Consider the following 25250-nt stretch of genomic DNA (forward strand, 5'->3'; position numbering starts at 1 on the left):
AAACTTGAGCTAGTACTAACACCAATCAACATTTGTGCGACTCTCAATGTAAGGTGTAACAAGGCCCTTAAATATCAGAAAAGTTGATAAATTAGTATTAATAGTTACACCCTTTCCGTAAACCAGGTCAGGAGGAGTATAGAATGAGATCAACTGTACAAAGTTTTTGGTCCCTTTTCTCCTCAAAGCTTCCTGGGCAGGCCTCATTTTTTTAAAATTTGTTTTAGCTCTGGGGAGTTTTGAACTAGGTTCAAATATAATCTTTGTGTTAAAATAATGATTTGCTTTACTTTGACATACATTGACCAAGCTGTTTTAAGGAACATTTGAGACCACTACATGAAATATTCGAATGCAGTGTGCAGGTGACATATTTAAAGTGTATATGGAAAAGTTATTTTATTTCCTGCTTGAAGTGGGATTTTTCCTTTTATGATTGTTTTTGTTGCTTATGAAGTATTCTGTGATATGTCAGGAGGAACATTCTAGTCAGGACTGGCTGAAACTTTGTTAGTGTATGCCACGTGTCAGCCTATTTTTACAGCATTTTAAATTCTTTGCAGATTTCACAATACATTTCAGTTTAATAATTCCCAAAGGAGTTTACAGATGGTTAAAAAGTTTGGTTCTTATTTAGGCACTTTCACTAACTTAAAAGGATTATGTAAAATAAAATATGTTTCCAATAATACATTCCAAAGCCTTTGTGTTGAGCAAGAAAAGAGCAAGTCTGCTACAAAGCGGCACTCCCTTAATAGTGGTGGAAAAATGTTATGAAATAATGCAATGTTTTCACTTAAAAACTTCTGGGGAGGTGAGAACAGTTCACAAATGCCTAAGACATTTAGGTTTTGATTGTTGAAATTTGTAAACGTTGGGGGCATTTAGAAACCAGTTGCTTTGAGTAATAAAGCTCCTTCCTTTTTTTTGAAAAAGCAAGTAGACCAGGAGGCATAACAACGCACCTAATCCACTATTGTCGATTTCAGTTGAGATGTTGTTACAGGATCACATCTACCAAAGGCTACAATTTTAATATCCTGGGGAAAATATTTTTTTCCATTTCCTCAGACCTGCTACAGTATTATGTATTACTAACTGTTTCTTCCAGGTTGTTAAAATGCCCCTACCCGATGCTCTTAAAGCACATACAGTCTAAACCATAAAACGTGTGAAATTTCATGAAGATTGGCATATACGAACTCTTTTCACACCACCAATCTCATTCAAATTGATAACTTTTCCCTTTACAGTGCTAATACAGACTCCTCAGGCAGCATCTGGAAATGAAGATAGAGGCTTGCAGTGTACTCTGAACATCAACAGATTAAAGCTCTGTTAAGCCAACAGGGTAGAGGTGAAACAAATTCCAGAGCTGGTAACTCCAATTGAAAGCATCCTGCCACTAACCCTCTGTGGTTAAAACTGAGAGCTGAGACTGAGTGCCTAAACCCTGATCTTAACCACCATGTTATCACTCAGTGACAGAGGCAAACAGCTTACCTTGGAGATTAACTGTACCTGCTATACTATTGGTCGCAGGCTGGAATTTGAAGCTGTGAAGTAAAACATACTGATCTGTAGTAGGTGGTTAAAAATATGCATTGAAAAATGTATGCCCAGTTCAGCTTTCTTCACTGAGTTAGATGTGATTACCAACATGCATAATAGGATGCACTGTAGAATAAGAAGTTGCACTGAAGGGAGACTGAGATGCACTGTTTTAAGACAAAGGGTTAAACTCTGATTTCTGTTACACTTTCCATTGAGAAAGGGCCTATGCAACATTGTTCACCTTAGAAGCTGAATTCTGGGAGCTACTCACTGGACACGTCTACATGTGCCCCTGACATGTTCAATAACCACTGTTATTGTGCAGTCTCAGTGGCATGTGGGTCATTTTGTTGGGACCCAAAGGCCTTCAGGCTTGGGTTTGACCTTTGCGGTTAGCTCAAGCTGTGTGCTTAGCTTGAATTGTGGTTGAGACATGCACCCAGTGAAAGGAGCAGACGGAAAAATATTGTGCCTGACTTAAAACAAATTGGGAAGTTGGCTAACTAAATTGAATAAATAGAGTCTGGGCAAAAGAGGAACAGTTGGAGAAAAACCTACCCCTACCTAAGTATGAAAAGATTACCTCAGAATATAAAACTCCAGTTAAAGGTAACCATATTTTGCAAACAGAAGCAAGATTATTAATATGCATGAGGAGGAAGGCTTAAGTTAATTTTATGCATTAAGAAATGCAAGCTGTATGGCATATAAAAAGAGATGAGGGAGTGTACCCGTCAGAACACTCCTGACAACAGCCTGAAGAGATCCTGTCACCAATCTAAGATCCTGCCTCAACATCAGATGTGGGAACTAGGAGCCTCAGACAAGACTTTGCGACATGATCAACCGGTGAAGTTGCATTTGCAACATTATTGGGTGGTGAGCATCTGCTCTAACTAGCTACAAACCTAAAATTTTAAACTGCTAATGCTGCTTCAATTCTAATTAGAGTTGTATACGTTAGGGTCCAATAAACTTGCTTTTAGTTTAGGACAACCATGTTTTAGTCCACCTTGCCTGATATAAGACACATTATAGTGTCATAGGATCTTAGCTGGGTCCACCCCAGAGCACAGTAGCACTGAGAATCACAGTTACTGTGAAGTAGTTACTGCAAAGTAGCTCACTGCTACTGTACAGTAGCACTAGCATCACAGTTTGTGTCTGCCGATGCTACGTCATCGTACCAATAAGTTAAATCACCTTAGCTTGTCGCTATGGCAATGTAGCGTCTCGTGCAGATGTACCCACTGAGCATAAATGAGAGCAAATCTTGTCCCAGTGGGTGAGTCTACGCAAGTAAATTAATTCACTGCAATAAATTCCAGTGCTTATCACACCAGGATTTATTGCTCCTGGCTGCTGCATTTACATTTGTGCCTGAGATCATAGCACTTTAAATTGAATTGGAGCAACCCCAGTTGGCGGGGGACCAGGAGGAGTCAGCTTGCTAGCCCAGGGCTGCTCTCCCCAACTTGGCCTCCTGTGGAGGGGCTGAATGGAACACAATAGTGCTTCAGTGGGCTAGATGGCAGGCAGCCCCCAAACTGAAGTGCATTCATTCCCCAGCCAACTGGGGCAGCATCTACACACATGCTGCTGTGGAGTAAAAAACTCCACAGCATGGAGTTTTCTAGCAACATGGCTAGAAAATGATATTTAGAGATTTGCTTTTGGGAATTGACTTGCAGATAAAGTAGATATTGCATTAGAACAATAGCCCAAGGGAATTGCAAGGGTTAATTCATTTCTAAAAGCCTGTTTGTGACAGTTTCCTTCAAGGCCTACTGTGTCTGAAGCTATCAGACACAGAGGCTGGGAAATTGAAGACATGTACCACACAGGTCCATAACATAAGATAAGGTGGCATTAGGTCACAGTGCCCAACTGCAGCAGAGCAGGATTTCCTGATCTGGAGGACAGACCAAATTAATACACCAGTAAGTGACCAAATTAAGATGTGTGCATGAGATGGGTTTGGGAAACAAAGGGATATGTTGACAGAATATGAAGAGGCAAGGAAACTTACCTGCCCCACCAAATCAGGCAGCAACAATGGACTGGCAGCCACCATGGGAGCCCCATTTTGTAAGCAGCTGCTCTGTCTGGATTGGCCCTCACTGCAGCTGTTCCGGTATTTCTGGTGCACCACCAAAACCGGAAAGGGAAAAGAAAAGAGTCAGAGGAGGAATACAGTATCTGGGTCATAAATCCAGTACCAACACTAACCTTCTGAGGAGTAAATTAGTTTACTCCAGTCTAATAAGGGTGCACATGTAGATATGCAAGGTTTACTGTGCAGCTAATTAGTCAACTGCACAGTAAATGTCTTGTGTAGACAGTGAATGAAAACTAGTTTAAAAATTAATGTAAATGGATGAAAGTGCAAATATCATGCAACTTTCAGAGTGTAATTTACTGCCCTTCAGACCCTTACGTGATGGAAGTTATTTACTGCTTTCTTCGTGAGATGTTAGTGCAATCATACAGTCACTTTCCTTTTTCTTCCCCTGTATTGTTTATGATGCTGACTATTATTATACTTTTTCAAAATATATTAAGTTCTGCTCAAGTTCAATAGATGAAAAACAGATTAAAAGCAGCTGAATCACTGTAGATAAAATATTATAGAAATAAAATATTATAGAAACTAGAAATAACAATGGGCTATCAACTTTTAGGGCAAGTTTTATTTTAATGAGCATTAGCATGTCTAAGTCATGACTGTTTCAAAACAGGATATAAAATCAAAATACTGATACAGCCTAACAATAACAGTTCCTGGAAGAATAACTGTAATAAACCACTCTATATTTTGGTGTGGTCTGAAACTCCCACTGCAGAAAATAAACTAACAGGCAAAAATATACCACAGAAACATACATACAAGAAAAGCAAAATCCCTAAAGCACATATTTTTTAAAAGGGTGATGACTCTTTCATTCCCTTCTACTTAATGCCATCTTTATTATTTTCAGTGGTAATTTAATTTCTGGTTCTTAAGTATAAAAAAGAAAGAAGAAGTATCTCTATCCTTATTTCAATATAGGATTATTCTCATTTTACATATTGGTCTCTATACTCTAAGACCTGTGTGTGTGTGTGTGTGTGTGTGTGTGTGTGTGTGTGTGCATGTGTGTGTGAGAGAGAACGAGATAAATAGAGAGAGAGAATGTGCACATGAAAGAGATGGTAGGGGTGAGTGTGAGCAAGCAAGCATGAGTGTCTGAGCCAGAGTGAGAGTTAGAGTGAAAGTAAGAGTGAAAGTGTGTGTGTGTGTGTAATCAGGTGACTCCCAGTCTATTTGACTTCATCCAGTGGAGTTTAGATGAATAGACAGAGAAACTACATTTAAGTTATTGGTATGTTGTGGAACAGCCCTCTTGGGAAGGTTAATTGCCCCATTTGTTTTCTCATTACATTATTACATTGACTTCTGTTCTCATGGGCAATAACATGACAGAAGTTGACTTTGATTTCAGACTCAGTTAAGGTTAACCGCAAGAGAAGTCTTAAACTACTAGGAGTGACTGTGCCAAACAAAGGGATTTTTGTGTGTAAATGCAGAGTGCTTTACTGTTATTATCATCAAACCTGTCTTATTTCTCTACTGAGCAGAGACCCAAAGACAACCTTATTTTCTATAGACGACAAGGCACAGCAGTGGAATAGACCCAGATATCAGCTACTGGGCACCAAGGACAGAGCCTCAACCATGGAGCTTTTTTGCCAGTGGAGATGTAGCTGAGCTTTAGGTGTAAGAGCCACCTTTAATATGTGTTTTCCTTCATAACAAATACTAATGAGCAAGAATCCTGGTTTTCGCTCTTTAAAAGTCCAAAATTCTCTGATTAAATCCCCCCAAATTTGTGGTTTTCTGTGATTAAAATGAATGGATACTACATATATAGGTATCAGATGAACACAACGTTTTATTGATATATTTACAATTTTAAAACAATGAGGGAGCCTACCAGTGTCTCAATCATTATAATAAAATACATTTTAAATACCTATATATTTTGGTGTTTGATTTTTGGTTTTTTTTATCACAGAAAATCTGGGTTCTCCCTGCTCCCTTTGCTCATCAGGACACAGGTCCAGCTGCAGCTGTTCCCACAGCTGCTTTGTGGTGCTGAGCAGCACTTATATGCTGGTGCTCTGCCCCTGCCCATGCTGTTACCCCTCACTCCCAACCCATAGCCATCCTAGCCCTGCCTGCCCCTCTCTTACTCCCTCCTGGCAGCAGTTCCACCCCTGCACCAGGCCGCAGATCCAGCTGTGGCTGTCGTGCCTGCTGTTTTGTGGCCCTGAGCAGTTTCAGCCTCTACTGTTCTACTTCCTGTACCTGTGCCTAGGTCCCAGCAGTCCCCATGCCCTTCCCAGGAAACCCTGGACTGGGGCTCACAGAGTGGGCTGGGCCTGCCTTTGGCTGGGCAAGCCGCTTCCCTTCCAAGCCAGTTTCCCCCTGCACAGACTGCTTTAGTGAGCCAGGGGGGCTCCAGGCCCAGCCCTGGAGGCTGCTTCTACCTGGGGCATGCCCCCCCACCACCATTTCTCTCTCTCTTACACATACACTCCCCTCCCTGCTGCTGCCTCCAGCCCATCACACACACACACACACACACACACACACACACACACACACACACACACACACACACACACACACACACACCCTGCTGCCACCTCGCCCCCAGCCCATCACAACCCCCATGAGTGGTTTCCAGGACCAGGAATTCCCCTGGGGTGGGCAAGGCTGTCAAGGTCTGCGCCCAGGCAGGGCAGCACATGGGCTAGCCATGCCAATCCTCCTCTCCCTTTCTCTCCCCTACCATGCAACAGATCCCCAGCCACCGTCCCCAGTGCTAGCCCCAGCAAAGCTTCCAGCAGCCACCACAGACACAGGCCAGCAGGATATGGTACAGTGGAGTGATAAGCACCAGGGCAGTGGCCACTGGCACAGCAGATGAACAATGCTCCCCTCCCAGGGCCCTGGCCCTGGGCACTGCTCCAGATGGGCAGCACCCCCAGCCCCAGCCCGCAAACCTTCCCTGAGGGTACCTGGCCTAGTGGGCAAGGGTGCAGCACATGCTTCCTCCTTCCATACCTCCCTCCCACACTGAGCTGCTGCCATTGTTGCCCCAACTGGAAAGTACCCCCAGCTCCAGCCCCAGCCCCAGCCTGAGCCCAACTGGAAAGAGCCACAGCAGGATGCCTGCACTCACCCCAGCCTCAGCACACACCACAGGACAGGGTGATTACCACCCACACACTCATGCCCTGCTCCTTGCCCACCCTGCCAGCTGTTCCAGTGGGCCCCAACCCCCCTGGCAGCATAATCCGTACCCAAACCACAGCCCTTCTGGAGGGAGTCCCCAGCTGCCCCCTGCCCCAAAAGTCCTACTTACCCAAAGTCCACAGGAGGGAAAGTGAGTCTAAGCCATCCCTGGCTGACTCAGATTATCAGGCCCTGCCTCTACCCACTTCAGACAGGGTTTAGCATTTTCTTCCTTTTTGCAAGTAGCTCTTGCAGGCTGGAACTCTGCCAGCCTTCAGAGAGCTATCTGCAAAAGGGGAAACCAGTGTTTTCCTACTTCAAAGGGGAAAATCCATGTTTTTCTTCTTAAAAAGGAAAATCAGCATTTTCCCATGGTAAACAGAAAACTTGGATCTCTGCTAATGAGACATTCACAGGCAAAATGTGAATCAATATATAACATTAGACTGCTTGGGTTGATATGAAAAGGGAAGTAAACCTCTGTAACCTAAGCCTTATGTTTTTTAATTCTGTCTGGAGTTTAGAGTTCATGGTGATAGATGCTCAATAGATTAGACCTCTTAACTTCTTAACCACCTACCAGGTCACAGTTCAATGAGGCTATTTTGCAAGTGTAGGATGATTAAACATCATGTTATTCACACCAGGGTCACCATGAACATTAGTACAAAAGTAACTAATAGATCAAAATAAAAAAAAACAAACCTGATGAATGGAGGAACAAATGGCACGTGAGATATATTCCCAAAAGGTCCACTGAAAAATCCCCAGAAGTAAATATACCCAAGCCAGGTCATGAGGAAATTGCACAAGGGAAGAATTGGGGCCAGCACAGTCATATTAAGGGGGAAAGGATCTGAAATATTTGAGGACAGTGAAGTTCTTAAGAAGACCAAATGTGTCATAAATGACAAATATAGAGGAAATATCTGATGAGAGAGTGTAACCATGTCAGAGATCAGCAGTCCTTGTGGATATGATAATAAGACAGTCAAAATGAAATTTGGGAGCCAAAATTACTTTTCCTTCAGAAAAATCCAGGGTAAAAGAAGGAGAGTGAAACACCAGTGACAATGTTTTAGCAGAATTTCTTCCACATCATTCAATTTCTTGGGATGATGGGGTTACTCCACAGTGGAAAGAGTTCAAATTCTACAGCCAAACCCTAGATTGCAGAAGTCAACAAGGCAACTAGGACTAAGTACAAGCAACACTCCTCACAACAAGAGCATCAGAATCCACAGACTATTACATGTTTATCCCAGAATATTGTATACCTCATTCAATACACCAAAAGTCCCCATGGAAACTTTGTGGGTGACGCCAGATCAAAACTGTGCACCAGAACGAATAACCAGTGAAAAAAGATAAAGAATAGGGATACTAGAACACAGGTATGACAACATTTTTCACAGAAGAATCACTCCCTGTCTCACCTCACAGTTCTAGCGCTCAAAGGAGACCTCCACAACACCTTTACAAGAGGAGTGTGGGAACAGAAATTCATCAGCCTCTTGCAGCTGTGGAAAGCATTGATTCACTGGTATGAAATGGAGACCATAAGACCCATGTATTTTATATATTGAGACAAAATAATCTAAGTAGTGTGCTTCTTTAATATTATTAAAGAGAATAAAAACAAAACAAAACAAAAAAAAATCCCACAGTCCCTTAATATAATTTAAGTATTTTCAGAATTCCTAAAAAGGAAATTGATTGACTGCTCAGGGAACAAGTCCCATATGGAAAATGTATAGCAGGCTGTGGGCTAATAAACTTTACTTGTAGCATTGCAGGCAAGCTAAATACGACCTCAGCTACCTTAACACTAATGCCCAGAGATGGCAGGGGCCACTGGAAACAACATTTGGATATTAAAAACCAAGGACTTAATATAGACAATGACTTCATGGTTCATTATAATCTTTCTGTTACTTCACAGGTGATAATTACCCTACTTAACAAGCCTTTGTTTCATTTGCTATTGAATACAGTTGTGTATGCTTTTATCTCAAAGGTCTGAGGAAGGGTACTGTGATACCCTCATGCTTGCCTATGTCATGACAGCAACATCTCAAGACTGCTATGACTCTGAAGTGATGCTTCTTCCTAATTTATAACCAAATCACTAGATATAGTGACTTGCTGTAGCTCAAAAAAGGGAATTTCAGCCACAAAAGTGTTCTTGTTGGAAAAATAGAATGTCAGGTGAAATCTCCATAGGGTAGTGGGGAACAAGGCCATGCTCAGCCAGCACCAAAGTAATACAGTGCTTCTCTCACTTTCCCTACCATCCAATCCCAGCCACTTCCAGTAGTGGATCCCAGTGCCATAAAACAGTCTGTGAAGTCTTTGGAAATGAGGACAGTAGTAAAGGCAAATGATCCATCTCCCCCAAAACTTGTGCCTGCGAGTGAATCCACATGTAAATCATGGGGACTTGAGAGAGAGTGAGCAAAACTGAGCAAATCTGGCTATTCCCAAATGTGGGTAGTGTGCTAGGGAAGAACATATTATTTTTTTGTTGTTTTGACTCTTGTACCTAGTTTTGACTCATGTACTTAAGCAGCTTTGTAAATGCATCAGGAACTGACTGAATAGACAGGGTCTCTAGTCATAGTAATAGAATTTTTTTGATCCCAGTCTACCCGCTTAATAGATAACATACTAAATAACACCATGCTGAGTCCCCAGAGTGCTAACGCTGAAAGTAAACTTCGACTAAAGGGAAATCTATTAGAGGTCTAGTGGAGTCCCAGCATGTCAAAAATTGATAAGCTGCTTGCCTTGGATTTCCTAAGTAAAAGATTACTGTTAGAATGAAACACACACCAAGACTCAAGCTCAAGGCTCTTGGGAATATAACTCTGTGCTGTGCATGGATTTTCATTGTATGAATACTTTGAAGCAGGGGTGTCAAAGATACTGTTCACAGGCCAGATGTGGCCTGCAGAACCCTATCATCCAACCCCCACATGCTGCCTGAGGGTCCCAGAGTTAACCTGCAGGCAGCATATGGGACACACAGGACAGCCCTATATACCACACACAGTACCTGCTCTGGTCTCTCTAGGAACCATAATGTATATGGGGCCTGCCCTGCTCCAGCATGCATCTGCTCCATGCTGCATCCATTGGCATGTCCCAGACAGGCCACCATGTGCAATAAGCCTGTGTGAAGCAGCTAGTATTGGCTTCGAATTCAGCCAATTTGGAGGAAAAGTGATTCAATTCGGTGATTCGAATCGCTGTCCCAATTCGATTTGGCTGATTCAGATTCAGAGATTCGGCACCGATTCAGAGATTCATAGACTGTAATGGGGAATCACTAAAATACCTATAACTTTGTCATTTTCTTACAGATTTGAATGAAAACAGTATGAATGGTAGCTCCTTCTGAGGGCATGACACCTGCTAAGTTTCAAGGAGACTGGTGCAGGGGTTTCTGTGAAAGTGCAACTCAAACTGTTGCAAGCAAAACTCGTATCACTTGTATGTGTTAAGGCAGAGCAGGATGAAAACAGTAGGGATGGTCCCTGCTGATGGTAGGGAGCTCAGTAAAAGATCACAGTCACTGGCCAACTACAGATGTTAATATCAGAGCAGTCTTTCCCCACTCTAATCCTTTTCCATATATGGAAGATCACCCCATGCCCGTCCCTCTTCTCAGTTTCTGTTTGCTGCAAGCCTTCCAAATCTCTGAGTTGATTTGGAGGCTTCCGATTTGATTTGGACCTGTTAATGGGTTTCCTGATTTAATTCGGATTTGGAGATTCAGACACCGAATCAGTCCACATCTTCTCCAAATCAAATAGGCTACCAGAGCGTCACACAGCTATAATGTGCAGCATAGCCCTGGAGCGATCAGTGCATGCAGTATGGTCACTGTGTGCAGGACACCACCACAGAAGCTGCCACGTCCAACGTGGCTCTGGAGCAGCCAGAGCATGACTGTGCCACACACAGCCTCAGCAACTATTGTTCCAGGACATGTCCTGGATCTGGCATGTGGATCCAAATGGAACCTAATCCATAGGGTTGGATTAATTTGATGCCTCTGCTTTAAAGTATTCATTTTCTTTTTGTACTGATCTTCATTCAGAAGAGGTCTGTGAAACAATCTAAAGCATCAGTACAATTTTTTTTTTACTTTCAATGGTTATAATAAAGTAAATTAGGTAATACAGGCTAGAATTTATTGAAGCATCCAATTTTCAAGATTCTCCAGAGTTTTCACCAAAAAGGTGATCACTAGGGAAAAGAGTTGAAAATAAGAAGTGTGGTCTGAAGGGGTTATCCAAAGAGTAGGAATGTAGAAGCCTTGAAGAAAAACTTGCCTTCAGAAATCAGAGAAGAAAATTGTACCTTTTTCTTCAGCTTCCCCATGTGTAAAATAAAAATGTTGGATGGGCTCTTGGGAGCACTCTAATTAAAATGCTCACAACATCTCGCATATCCGGAGTCCCTCACTTCAGGGTGGCAGGGGCACTTTAACTAAAGTTTGTTTGACTAGTTTTAGTTAAAGTACCCCCACCACCATTTTGAAATGTGAGAATGCTGAATATGTGATGCCAAGACTTCTAGAGTTTTCTAATTAATCCAAACAATTAATTGAGTCTGCTCTAACACCTTTGAATTAGAATGTGTCAGAACAGGCTTCAGGTGCATGTATAGGTGCCCTTAATGCTTAAGTACTTAAAGGCTATTGTAAAGATTACTTTATTTTAAAACATTTAGTGACCAATTAAGAGCTGGGATTTTCAAGATTAGATCTTTTCAAACTGGATATCAGGTAAACCTAAGAAAGTAAAATTAACTGACATGCCAGTGATAGGAAACAGGTACTTACTGTTTTTACAATAAATTCTTGTTGGCACAAATGGGGAGTAGTTGCCCAGCTTCATTGACATCATTGAACAACTATGCCTAGACAGTGTGTGGGCCTTTCAGGCTGTTTCCCATTTCTAGCAACATGGTTATAAACAACATTTATCTGAGAATGCCAAAGTGGTTTGAAAACCTGTCAATTTTATTTTATCTTTTAAGTTGACAAAAACAAAATTTCAAACAAGTTCCTTTTCAACAGCGTGTCATTTTTTTTTTTTTTAAGATCTGATGTGTGTATGTGTAACACAGTAGATGCTGATGTTTAGGCACATCATTCTTTCAGTAGGCTAAAACACGAATGTTTCTTTCCTACCCTTTCCTTTGGGGAAAGGACAGTTACCATTGTCCATTACATCTTTGGTTTCACTGTTGTTGCTCACATTAATGTAAGTCCCTTTGAAAGACTTGAAGAAAAGTATGCAATATTGGCCAAAATATATGGCAAACCATGGCTGAAGTATTGTCAGAGGTACAGAGCAAATATGCCTTAAATAGAGAGAGACTTTTTTTAACCCTTTCAGTTACAGAAGTCTTTAAACCTCAATCCTGCAAACACCTATGGATGTGCATTAGCATTCCTAAGTCAGACCCAGACATGCAGGTAAGTGCAATTTGTGGCATTGCAAACCTGTTTACGGCACCACAAACCATATAACCGGCATGTTAAAATGCTCCTCACACTGCAAATTTGCAGTGAGGATGTAAAATTTACTACTGGGAAATCCCTTGCCTGTGGGGGCACAACCCTACTGATATCAAGGGGATCACCTACCAGCCTAAATTATTTGCTGGATTTTTTTTTAATGAAAAATTGTTTTAAACCAGAAAAAAATGAGTTTTTTTTTTTCTGGAGAATCAATTGCTCTTAACCACTTGGAAGCATATGGTTTCTTCTAAAAATTACATTGTAAGTTAGTGGGATTCAGCTTCATTCAAAGAATCATTGGTAAAGTGTCACTCTTCAAGTGCTCTTTTCTCTCTAGACTCTTGTACAGAGAAAAAGCAGCCTATCCCTGTCACTCCTCTGACTTCATCTCCTTCTGATTGTTGGTATACAATAGTCAAAACTCTATTACTATTTAAAAGATAATTGACTAAATTAAGACAACATGGCCTGCATTATAGTTGTTCGATAAATTAGTTTAGAGAAAATAAAGAGTAAATGAATTAAACAGTAGTAGTAGGAGAGTCTAGTGATAAATACAAATTTGGATAAAACAACAATTAATAGGAAAACTGCCTACAATCAAATGATAGGCAGAACAATAACATTGATGTTAGTATCAAATAAGAGTTGAACAGTCTAAAGCTCTACAGTGGCAAATTTTCATTTGCAATGAAGCTGTATAAAGCACTGAAGTTATTTTAAAGTTATTTTATATTGCCAGGCATTTCCTAAAAAGGTCGAAAAGGACAAAGTATAAAATACTGCACTATTTCTAAGATGATGATGGAGGCCAGATACAGAAGTTACACTTATTGTGTGGTAGAGGTAGCAGCTGAAACTCCTTAGACAATTTGAGATTCTGGAGGTAATCTGAGCAGTGGAGCCCAAGTGAAGAGGAAGCAGGGGCCCAAGAGTTCTGAAATGACAGGGAGAAGCATGTACTGCAAACTGCACCCTTGTATGTCCATTACTTCTTCCATCCATTTATCCATCCATCCCCTTGCAGCCACTCATGCAGTCATGGACACTGAGACCCCATGGACACTACCACAAACCATGGAGGAACCCAGCCTGTCTGCCACCATCAGCCAGGCTGAAGACAAAAGTGGCAGTTTGGGGAAATAAAGGATCTCATCACCTGGATTGAGGAGGACATCTAGTGCCAGCTCCAGGTAGGGGATCAAATCAAAGATGCCTTCAAGCATGTCACCCAACAGATATAGGTGATGGGGGCAAAACAGAGACTGGGTGCAGTGTCTTGCCAAGACCACATTGATGAGGAAGCAATGTTACTATGTGCTTGACACTACAAAGTGGTCTGTGGGCTGGAGGCAGAGCTTGCTGTTCTAAAAGGACCTGCCCTGCTTCCTCACCAAGAATATGGCAGAAGCCTCCCCAGCCATAGGACCCAGGGGAATAAATAATTCACAGGTACTCTGTCAGAGGATGAGGTGCAGGGAGGCCCTGTGAAGCAGTTCCCCACACAAGTCACTTCACTGGAAAAACCTGCAGGACCAGTCCTCCTGGCATTTCTGCCACTCCTTCTGGCATTTCTCTAGATGAGTCAGGCTATGTGTGAGGATGCTGTGTAACCCATGATGGTAAGGTTCACCCCAGCTCTACACAACTGTGATGGGGACCCAGGTCTCAGAGGAAACATGGGCCCCACCCCACCATGGGGAGGGGCGAGGAGGAAGGGGCAGAAGGGAAGCTGAGACTAACAAAGGCCACCCACTGTAATCATAGCTGGTGGGGGGGATGCTGAGGCTTGGGGGGGGGGGGGTGAATCACCTGCTTTCCCCTCACCCCTGCCCTCCCCTGCTAAAGCCTAGATCCTAGCCAAGTCACCAACCCCTCCCCCATCTTGTACTTAAGAGAGTATGTTCCATTCAATGGGATCATAAATCTGCCTAATTGACACTTGCCTCTTCTGTTAGGATCATGCTGTGCTTCGTGGGAAACTGGAGCCTAAAGACAGATACCTCAAGAACTAGGATGTAAACAGCTCCCCTTCCCCTGAAAGTACTCAAGGAAATGCATCAATATTGAGCTCATCAGGCAAAAAGGTAAACAGCAGCTTTGGCAGAAGTAACCCTCAGGTCAGGGACAGGAGATATGATACAGCTATGCCTGACAACCACTGCAGTTGTGGTGCCAAAAGAATGACAAAAAAATGTCATTGCCAAAAAAACCCAGACCTCCTTCCCTCCCACTCCTGGAAAGGGACACATGTGATGGAAGGATTTTCGTGGAGGAACCATTATCCCATTGCCAGGGTGACCTCTTGGGTTCCACACCTAGACACAAGGGCAAGTGGCTCAACAGCATATTTTCCCCTCCCCTGTGATCCTATCCATGGGTGCAGTCCAATGGGTGCTGGCTGATTCCAATTCTTATGATGCAGGCATTCACTGAATTGATCCCTCAATGCAAACCCCAACCCCCCTTCCACAATTTCAGGCCCATTCCAGCCCCAGACCTGTCCCTCCCCACACTTTTGCAACCTAACCAACCAATCCCTCCTTTCCCCAGACTCAACATCTATGCACAGAAGAACAGCTCATGGCAGCTGGCATGGTGGGTCAAAGATAGGCAACCAAATACCTGCTAAGTGAATGAAAGATTTGCGTATAAGGTGCCAGAACAATAAAGAAGAGATGTTACAGGCTGTGGTAGCATCCTCTAAGCTCAGTGCCTGCTGTTAGGGGATGCAAAACCAGCACAAGGAATGAATCGGGATGTATATGCTTCCACCTGGGCTGCTGTGTTTCATGACTTGGGACTCCAGATTTCCATCCACTGTTTGGAGGAGACACCCCACAGCACAGTGGAGTGGAGAGAGTGTGAATGTAAGAAGTTAATGAACACAGTCCTGGACCACTGGGAGTATGTCCTGGCTCCCAAGTAATTCTAGCCCAGTCCTCCAGGGGCAGAGGAGCACTAGGAACAGGTAGGAAAGCATGTCTCACCAGCCTGCCAGACCAGTTTCTGACACCAGTGCCCATTGGCCCCAGCTCATCCATCCCCTCCTAGGAGGCCCAAAGGGGGCCCCCTTCCAGGAGGCCCATGACCACTCTCCATGGCCTCACTCCTGGCCTGAGTCCTTCTATGGGAAGTGGCACAGCCTTGGAAGAGACGGGCAGCTCCCAGCTTGGTCTGGCTGCCTGATACGAGCCCCAGGCATTGGTGTGGGTCCCAGGTCTGTGGTTACCAAGGGTCCAGGAGATCCCTTTGGGAGGGCCACCAGATTGATAGCACCTTCTGTGGTGATGCCACCCAACCCACAGCCTTGCCCCCACCTCCCACCTAGCAGCTGCCCCCCAGCCTGCAGCTCTCTCAAACAGCCATTGGGTCTGGGATCATGCAGCTGTCCAGCTCCTACATGGAGAAGTCCCTGGTCTTGACTCCAGACCCCTGAAAGTAGCATGCCAAGTCAAAAGCACCTACCCTGTACCTCCCTTCCAAAGTATCATGTTTGTTGAGTTCAGGCCCTGTAGTGTTCCCTCTGACCATAAACACTCTTTCAGGTTCTGTCATCCCATTCTCAACCCCACCTCCCCGCTCAACCTCTGTCAAAGTTTTGCTGTTTTGTGTCAGTTGGTCAGAGGGACCAAGCTAGGACATGGTCAATGTTCAACAGGTTTGCTGTACTGAACACAGTTAAAGTTTGGCAACTGCAACATTGTGAACAGAGGCATATCTCTTCCTCACTGCATTCCCCTGCACCCTAGTGTGTGCCTCTGAGGGGTGAAGAGGGAGAGGGAAAGGGGAAGGATGCCCATGCAGTCTGGGCTGTGGGCAGTGGTTCCCATGATCAGGGCCAGATGAGCCTGGAGCTGGAGACCCATGATCTGGTGACAGGGCATGGGCATCGAAAGTTCTCCATCTCTACTCATCTGGGGAGGATTCTTGGTCCACACAGGTGAAGAGCTATTTGGACAGGGTTTCATTGATCTGAACAATCTGGGGCCACACAGATTAGTGGAGGCCTTGCCCTCTCCCCCATCTCCACACTGCATGTGTTCACAGTGATAAGCCTAATCCATAATTGAAGTGCATCATCTGGTGGTCTAGCTGCCCCTGATAGGGCTTCATGAACCAGGGCAGGAGGGGATAGACTGGGCCTCTGATAAGGGTTGGGAGGGGGAATGCTGATATTGCTAATGATGAAATCGGGGACCCCGAGAGTGTAGCACCCACTCTCCATCACCCCAGGGAAGAGGGAGGTGTGCAAGATGCAGGCATTGTCCTCATTGACCGCATGAAAGTTGGTAGCCCAGTAATGAGCTGGATGCCTGCATGGTGTGTGTGTAGGTGAACACCTCACATATACAAACACACACAGAACCCAGGCATCTGAGACAAGTGACCCAGGTCACCTGCCATGTCTAAGATAGTGCAGCTATACAAGACACTTTGTAGTGCATTAGACTAATCTACATTCTTGATTTGAAAAATTAATTTCTATCTTGCCTAAAGGAGCACCAATAATTCCTGTGTTTGACATGGTTTAATTAATTATGTTACAGAATACATTTCATCAACCATTTTATACCAAATTGTTCAGTATATTCCATTGTTATTCAGAGAATAATTATTAGATTAGAACTAACTGCCTTTTAGAAGTGCTCTTAATAGTTTCAATTTCCCTGTTTCCCAGCAACAATTTGTTTTCTCATTACACTTCTTTCAGTCAAGGATTTTGGGGAAAGAAAATGATGGGCATCTGTTGTGTTCTAACCAATTTAATCATATTATGAAGTTTGATCATTAGGCACATTTTTTTTGTAATTAATTTGTGGTCTCTTTCTAACCAAATATGATTTTCTTATTATTCAAGAAGGTATAAATATTATTTTGCATGTGCACAGTAAAGCATTGCTGTCTACATGTATGCAACAATTGTCATACCATATATTACTGTAATGTGCCATTTTTAGTACTTGTAACTAATTATGCATGAGATAATTAATTAATGTACCATACCACATGTGCAGATGCTGACCAGGAGCAAACTGCTTCCAGTCTCAACAGGGCACCACAGAGGGTGGGAGAGGTGTCCTGGCTCGGTGGGACACTGCCTGCCAGCCACATGGAGATTGGGATCCATTTCAATCTCCATGTGGCTGGGAGGGCTGCCCCAACTGCCAGGAAGCTACCCACCCTGCTGGGACAGCTTCTGCCATCCTTTTGGGGACAGCCCAGTCTTCTTCCAGCCAGGTCAGAACTGCCCTTCAAGCAGGAGCTCCTCCTTGTAAATTTTTTATACTTGTATTTTTCAAAATGTTTTAACTTTTTTTTATTGTAGTCTATCAGAAGTCTCAAGCAGACTGGTTTTCCAAGCATCTCATTAGTTGTTGGTTTTTCTGACAAGGGATGTCAGTATGTATTTTTGTTGCTGTTTTAGTTTGTTTTCATTGTGACCATTTTGCTTGTTTTTAAAATATTAGAAGCTCCAGCCCTGACAACTGTACATTAGGTCAGAAATAGCCTGAAGAGGTTTGACTTTTCAATATATAGTACTTCCTTAATCTTTCCTGGCCCAAGCCAGCCTCCCACAGAACTGTTATCACATGCATACCAGCCAAAATTATTAAAGTTTAAATATATATTTTATTTACATGCTATTGACTGCAGACTGTTATGAATGAGAAGTGAGAGTTGAGAAACATGTGAAATATGTGTATGAACACTTTCCATCTCCATTTTCTTTTATTTTTTTTCTGATTTCTGACCTCACAAAAGACAGCCTACCTATCTGCAATCAGCACTGAGCAAGGAGGAAAAATAGCAAGAGAAAGCCAAAGCTGTAAGTCAATACTAAGAGTTCTCACTATCAGTTCTTAGAGTACATTTGGTGAGTCTGTTTGCCAGTTTTATGACATGCATGACTGAGCCAAGACTTACAGGCTGGTGCCTCAGAGACTGTAGAATGAATGGCAACATAAGATGAAGAGAAGAAAAAAATTACAAAAAAAGACCATTTGATATTCTCTCCAACTCTTTCTTTTGTACCAACTTAGCCACTATGACACTAGCACCATCCCTCTCTGTTTCTTATCAAGTGAAGTTACTTTCAACTTTGACTAGGTTTGGTAAGTGTCTGTAAATTTATTAGCAGTGCATAAAAAATAGGCTAAATAATGTCTGTCCACAAAGTCTGTAAAAAATAGTTGAGTCATCTCTAAAAAAACTAAGCAATGGGAGTTTTATTGAAGATACCTCCTTGGAGAGAAACTGGACACAAGTTTGATGGACAGAGAGTGCACAGGATGGTCACCTGGTGTCTGAGCAGGAGCACAATACCCTATAGGTAGCATTCTCTCAGAGCCATGTAGCCCATGGGAGCCTCCATAACCTCCTCCTCTACACTAGCCATGTGTTGCTATATGCTGTTGCTTACCTGCAATGTTTTTGGGTTACAGGTAGGCAGATATTAGTTCTTATTTGATGGTTTAAAAGAAGATGGTGGAGCAGAGCCTGTGTGGTAAGGCTGGGGAGGGATGGCATGATACGGGGAGTCATTGGGGTCTATCAAGGTCTGGGAACGAGTAGGGGGGTCCCTTGGGTGGGGGAAGTATGGCATAAAACCATTGCTGCTATCAAACAGGTTTGCTAATCCAAGACTTTTTTTTATCATTATCTAAAAAAATTTACAGACAATATTTTTTTTAATATGGTTGGTATTAAGCCCCTAAATATGTACCTTACACTTGCCCAAGACCTTGCAGAAGGGTTCCATTTACATTACATAAAACATATATCAGTATAAATAGGTCAGTAAGAAGTTTGGTTGTCAGTAAAATGTTTGCAGACTGTCAGTAAAAAAAATATATTGGGTTGACAACTTTGACTTTGACTCATCTCTCTAGGCCCACACACTTAGGGGAGGACTAATCTTTGCTTCTTTTTCATGAAAAAAAATCTCTGTTAACCAGTCTTTCATTTCTGGAAGCACAGATAAAGTCTGGGTTATGCCCTCATTATTTCAGGTCATGACTGCTTTAACTTCTTCCTCTATTCTTGACAAATCCAAATAAATGGAAGCACAGCTAGAGTGAAAACAATTACACTATGCAACAAACCTTATAATTTAACTAGAACTTAATATTCTGGTAAAATAAAACAAAATAATAACCATCATATCAATAAACATGTAGTTGCAATTGAAGCTTACCATCGCCACTCTCAAAGGAAACTGAAGAGCAGACATCAATTAGAAAGGATGATGAAGAGTTGATCACCAATTTCTCTTTTAGGTCAAGTGTCAGGTCAAATCTTTTCTTTCTCTTTCTCTCTCCCCATTAGTTTCTTGTGTTCTGAGAGACTTTCATGCTCAGGAATTTTATTTCTTCAATACAGGTGAAAAAACAGGTCATTGTAATATAGAACAGACAACAAATAAAATGACTACAGATTAAGTTTTCTTCTGAGTCCCAACACCAAGGTCAATGGGTTTGTTGTGACAACAAAGAAGAATTCTCTTCTGCGTATCCACTTGTCAGGGTCCATTTGATTTTGAAGATGATGTATTGCTGACAATGGCTGCTGTGTTACTCCATACAAAACTATTTGTTTATTAGTGGACACACTACAAGGCTATTATTATCAGTTACACAAAGCCTATGGTATACACAACTTCTTAACTCAAGTCTTTTTTTGCTTTCTATATAGTACTATTGCAACCATAAGTTAAAGGCAGTAAAAAGAAAAAAAAGAAAAGAAAAATGTTTGTTCAAAAACTGAACCATTTTTAATACCTCTTTCATTTCCTTCCATTGCCTACAACATTGAACCCCCCCCCAAGGATTGGAGTATAATAATAATAATAATAATAATAATTTTACATTTTACTTTATTTTATAATAACAGATGCCAAACTTCTAGTGGGCATTTAAAAAAAATAAAAAACTCCCCATTAAAAACAATGCAGATAGTTTTTCATTTAAAGACTGATGATATAACATGCCCCAATAATTAGAAATGATCAAAAATGGGAATGGTATTTTTCCCCTAGGATTGGATGAGCAATTGTAAACTAACTACCACCTAATGTCTCAGAACCTTTTCTTCACTCTGGCCAATAAACTCATCAAATCTGAAGACGGCATGTCACCTATGGCATGGACCTCCCACGAGTGAAGCAGACAATATGCTGCACAAGAACTGTGGCTCAGGAACTTCATCCCCAACACCAGCATCCACCCTTCAAGATGACAGCTGCCACACAGTGCCTGGACTGTTCTTAACCATCTCAGAACAGGTGTTGGGCAGTTTAAGGCAAGCATGCACTCTAGGGGCCTCTCCAACGATGCTGGCTGCAGATGTGGTACTCAAGCTCAGATGTCCAACCATATCATGTCTGAATGCCCTTACAGCCCTGTTTTGGATACCCAAGGTCTTATTAACATTGACCTTTCTACCTTTTCCTGGCTTTCTGGTCCTCATGTTTCCAACATGAGAGTGTGGCAACATTCATTTCATCACCAGTTGCATTCATTTCAACTGTCAGGAAAGCAATAACTTCAGACTCAGTACCTCAAGCAACATTTTGTAATTTTTATCCCATAAGTATGGTAGTCAGTCATCCTTTTCTATGCATCTGTCATTAGCTCATTTTATTAAGAAAATTATTCAAATGTAAATGGTGAGCTCAATTTTGAGTTCTATTTTGGGGATTTTGGAGAAGCTGTTTCACAACTGACGGGTGAATTCCATATTCAAAGTACATCTTGTGTACATGACACCTGCTTTCTCAGAAATGTGCAAAAAGTTTTTATTTAGTTCTCTTGGAAATAAACTTATTATGAATCAATATGACAATATGTGTTGTGTATAGACAGAAGGTTTCAGACAATCAATACTTCTTGGTAAATCTCTCAATTGTAGGACACCTAAAAGTGTTTGGTTATGAAAGATGAAGCGTACTACATAAATTCCAATATGAACTGTTGTGCATGTTCCTTAGAATGCATTCACACTTCCCTGATGAACATAAAAATCATTCCCAGATTAATATGCATAATATATTTTTAAAAGCCCAAGATTCATTTTCACTGAAGAATCTAGTTAGACCTGTAGTTTTTAACCTGTGGTCCATGGACCCCTGGGAGCCTGCAGACTTTGTCTAAATGGTCCAAAAGAGATGATTATGATCAATCAAAAGTATGTGAATATCCACACTTACAATTTAAAGGGATTTGCACCTCCATTCAGAGTTTCCAAATGGGTCTATGCCTCCATTCAAAAAATTTTAGGAAGTCTACAAATGAAAAAAGGTTGAATACCACTGAGTTAGACAATAATTTTCCCTGTAATGTAGGCAAAAGAGCTTTCAAGATATGCTTCTGCTCTTGTTTAATAATACAAATAAAAAAAGTTGAGTGACTTCTATTACTACTTATGTAGATAGATTTTTATCTAGACACTTCTATACAAATAGGGCCTACTTAAGCCACCTTGCATTCATGTATATATGTAGACATGTAATATTAAATGCATTCAATTACTTAAATAGAAAAAGCTAAATAGTAACTTGGAAAAAACCTTACATGTTTAAATAGGAACTGTTATATATGAGCAAAGATATAATATGGTATCAGTTTGCTTGACAAATAATTTCTAAGAGGTCTTTTCCTTCTATTCCAGCCTCTAGTGGTTAGGTAAGAGGGTTGTTTTTTTTCCTGATAACCTTCTCCGCAGTTTTACATTGATATTGTTTTGTTTGTGGTGCTACAGTCAGTTAACATGGAAATTAATCCAGTTTTTTTCTTCTTAGATCTTCAGGCATGAACTATGCCCTTCCTGGTTATGGCAACAGATTAGATATTGGGCACTTGCATGTTTTGTCTTGGAATGCATGAACCATCCTTTGTGGGCCAGAAACTATTTGTATAAAAAGAGAATAAGGATGTGGAAGATTAAGGGTGAAATGCATGTGTCCACTTCAAGATCTACATTCTGTTGCCATTTGTATTCTCTTTTCCAAAATGCAGGAAGTCCTTCAGGTTGCCTTCAGTGCATGGAGCCCAAGGGAAAATAGGAGACAAGATGGGACCCTAGTGCTGGCACAAGGACTGTGCACTTCTTCAAGCATGACTCTATACCAAAGGAGATTTCCTGAAATTACTGAATAAGTTGTTCTGTACTTGATTCAAACCATGGACTTGATTCTGGATCTTCCAGGTCATTTTGGAATAGGGAGCACATGTGCTTGCTCGCTCTCGTTCTCTCATTTTTCAGTAAATAAAATAAAATACAATAAAATCATTGTAAAATCATTTTTGTCTTGATGGAGGCCATAGAAATCTATAAAATTTTCACAGGAAGGGGAAACATTTTAATAGAAATATCCTTGATAGTTACAAAAACACCAACAAAACAAATGTTATGTACTTATTTCCCCCCCCCCCCCCCCACACACACACACTTTTTTAGGTACAGATATGTAACATTTGCATTTAAGCATTATATCTCTCTAGATATAGAAAGTAGATGCAATTCTGAAGTAAGTAAATGCAGACATGTTTCTAATTTAAAAGGTGCAATTGTGGTGAGAGATATAGAGCAAATTATGTGAGCTGCCCAGCTAGAAAATTATTTCAGTAGGTTTAAACAATTCAGGATAGGAATAAGGTTTAAAATGTCTTAAATAGTAAAACTGATTGCTAAAGGCATATGGGAATAAAAAGAAAGGGGTGGGGGAATCCCATGTTTTAAGATAGGATCTTACCTAAACAAGAGAGATGAAAGGTGTAAAAAATTATTCTATTAACACTGCAGTAAAATGTTCTTGTTCTCATTTAAGAGTAGTTTGTAACAAATGAATGCAATGATTCTTAAACTCTGAAGAAAATGGAAAACTTCTCTCTCATATAACTCTACAAACCACTTGAGTTTGAATCAATCTTGTAATGTTAATGGTAGAGAAGGGCTTGGAACTTGTTCTTAAAGCTGTTCTTAGATAATAGGAAATTAAGGTAGAAGAAGAATTTTGCTTAACATGTTAAAGACTTTAAGATAAAGAATTTCTTTACTGAAGGGAGTGAATGTCAGGAACCCTAGTAAAAATGTTATACTATAGTCAAAAAACAAAATGAAAACAAAAGTGCCTTGTTATCGTTTCTATTTTTGTTATGAACAAAAAAAAAATGAAAGAAGCAATGGCAAGGGTGAAAGGAACAGGGGCTTTATGATATTCTCTCTCCTCTCTGGGAGTCCTCTTTCTGTCTCTCCTTCATTGTCAGGACTCTGTGAATCTGGGGGTACATGCTAAAGTAAGAAACAACAAACAGATGGATCAACTACATGGCACCTTCATGCTGAATAATTTTACCTCTCTTTGCTTCCCTAAGCATCATGGAAACCTTTTTGCAGTGTGTGGGATTAGCATCAATATAAGGAACACTATTGTTGGGGTCAACGATTTGCAGCCCCATTGTTGCCTATGCTCTCAAAGAAGAAAGTTCATCTAGGAATGTTCTTTTGTTTGTTTGCACAATTAGGGTGATGCCAGATCTTCAACTTAACACTTACTAAATGCAGTTAAAATGCAAGAAGACATACATTCAGGCAGTTTAGTGTATATTAAGTATCCTCATGGCTTTGCAAAGTTGTGTCTTTTCATGCAATGTTTGTGTCCTAACCCATACTAACTTTAATGCATCACAACTTTCCAATCATTTGCAACTGTTGCAAGTGAACCTGTGACAAGGCCCTTAACTATGCTAATTAAAGCACCTGCAGCTTCTCATGTATTTCAAAATGGTGGTGGGGGCTCTTTAACTAAAACTTATCGAATGAGTTTTAGTTAAAGTGTCCCCACAGCCATTTTGAAGTGTGGGGATGCTGATGTACAAGACCTGGATGCTGCTTGCAGGACACTAATTAGCATGCTTCAGCAGACTCAATTAACTGAGTCTGCTATGATGTGCTGTAATTAAAGCACATCAGAGCAGCCTCCCTGCATGTCTATAGACACCCATAAGTAAGAGGAGGGAGGAATCTCTTTCAATTTTTTACCCACTTCAGTAGAATCCTCTGTCTGGAGAGCTCTAGAGGTTTGCAGTTTTGTGGGAGATGGGATTAAGTTAACTGCCCTGCCTCTGATAGGGAAAACATCTAGATAATATTATTACCTGATAGGTTTTACGAAGGAGCAAGGGCAAGAAAAGTTCTTCCCTGTGACATTCCTTTTGCTTCACAAAATGAATAGAAGCAGCTGCTACAGGTACGCAAACTCCAGAGTATTCAAACTTGAAAGAGTCCCCAGCTGGGCTGGGAGACCAGTGGAAGAGCATAATTGATGCATAAATTAAACCAGAATTGGGTCTAAATGAACTTATCATGATTCTCTGAAAAAAAAAATATTGATATCAAAATATACTGGCACTCTCTATTTATTTTCACCTCTCTCCTTACTACAAGCATGTTTCATCATCCTGAGCAATTGATCTCCTGGACTGCATGATCCTGTAAACAAACAAACAAAATTTCCTTAGCATAGCAGTATGTCGCTCTAGGTACAGAAGCATTTTCATACATCTAATTTGAAAAATGGCATTTTAGGTATAAGAGACATTTCCTAAAACAGTTAGACAATATATGAAAAAAACAGGACTCTCATCAGAACTGATAACCTAAGAAATCACTGATACGCATTTTTTCTTTTGTAATTTTTCTACCAATATCATTCTTTTTATCACATATGTTGTATATATAGGGCTATACACTGGAGTTCTTATTGAAACATACAGCCACATTTAGCAAATTTAAGTTAGGATTTCATAATTACAATTGCACAGCTTCATAAAAAAATAATTTGGTAAAAAAATAAATGTCATAGATTTCATAGACTTCATA

At 41.2% G+C, this 25250-nt stretch overlaps 1 long non-coding RNA gene across 1 annotated transcript in view; it reads left to right on the forward strand.

Moving 5' to 3' along the window:
* LOC109283883 (uncharacterized) overlaps positions 1-22649 on the forward strand; it is a 75565-nt gene extending 52916 nt beyond the window's left edge. Inside the window, exons 2-5 of the long non-coding RNA XR_002091193.2 lie at positions 13396-13561; positions 14327-14455; positions 14922-18198; positions 22385-22649. This is a non-coding gene — a long non-coding RNA (uncharacterized LOC109283883). The remainder of the gene's footprint in view (positions 1-13395; positions 13562-14326; positions 14456-14921; positions 18199-22384) is intronic.
* The last annotated feature ends 2601 nt before the right edge of the window (positions 22650-25250 follow it).

The sequence above is a fragment of the Alligator mississippiensis genome, chromosome 3 (assembly GCF_030867095.1).
Source record: "Alligator mississippiensis isolate rAllMis1 chromosome 3, rAllMis1, whole genome shotgun sequence".
In the NCBI taxonomy this organism is placed as follows: Eukaryota; Metazoa; Chordata; order Crocodylia; family Alligatoridae; genus Alligator; species Alligator mississippiensis.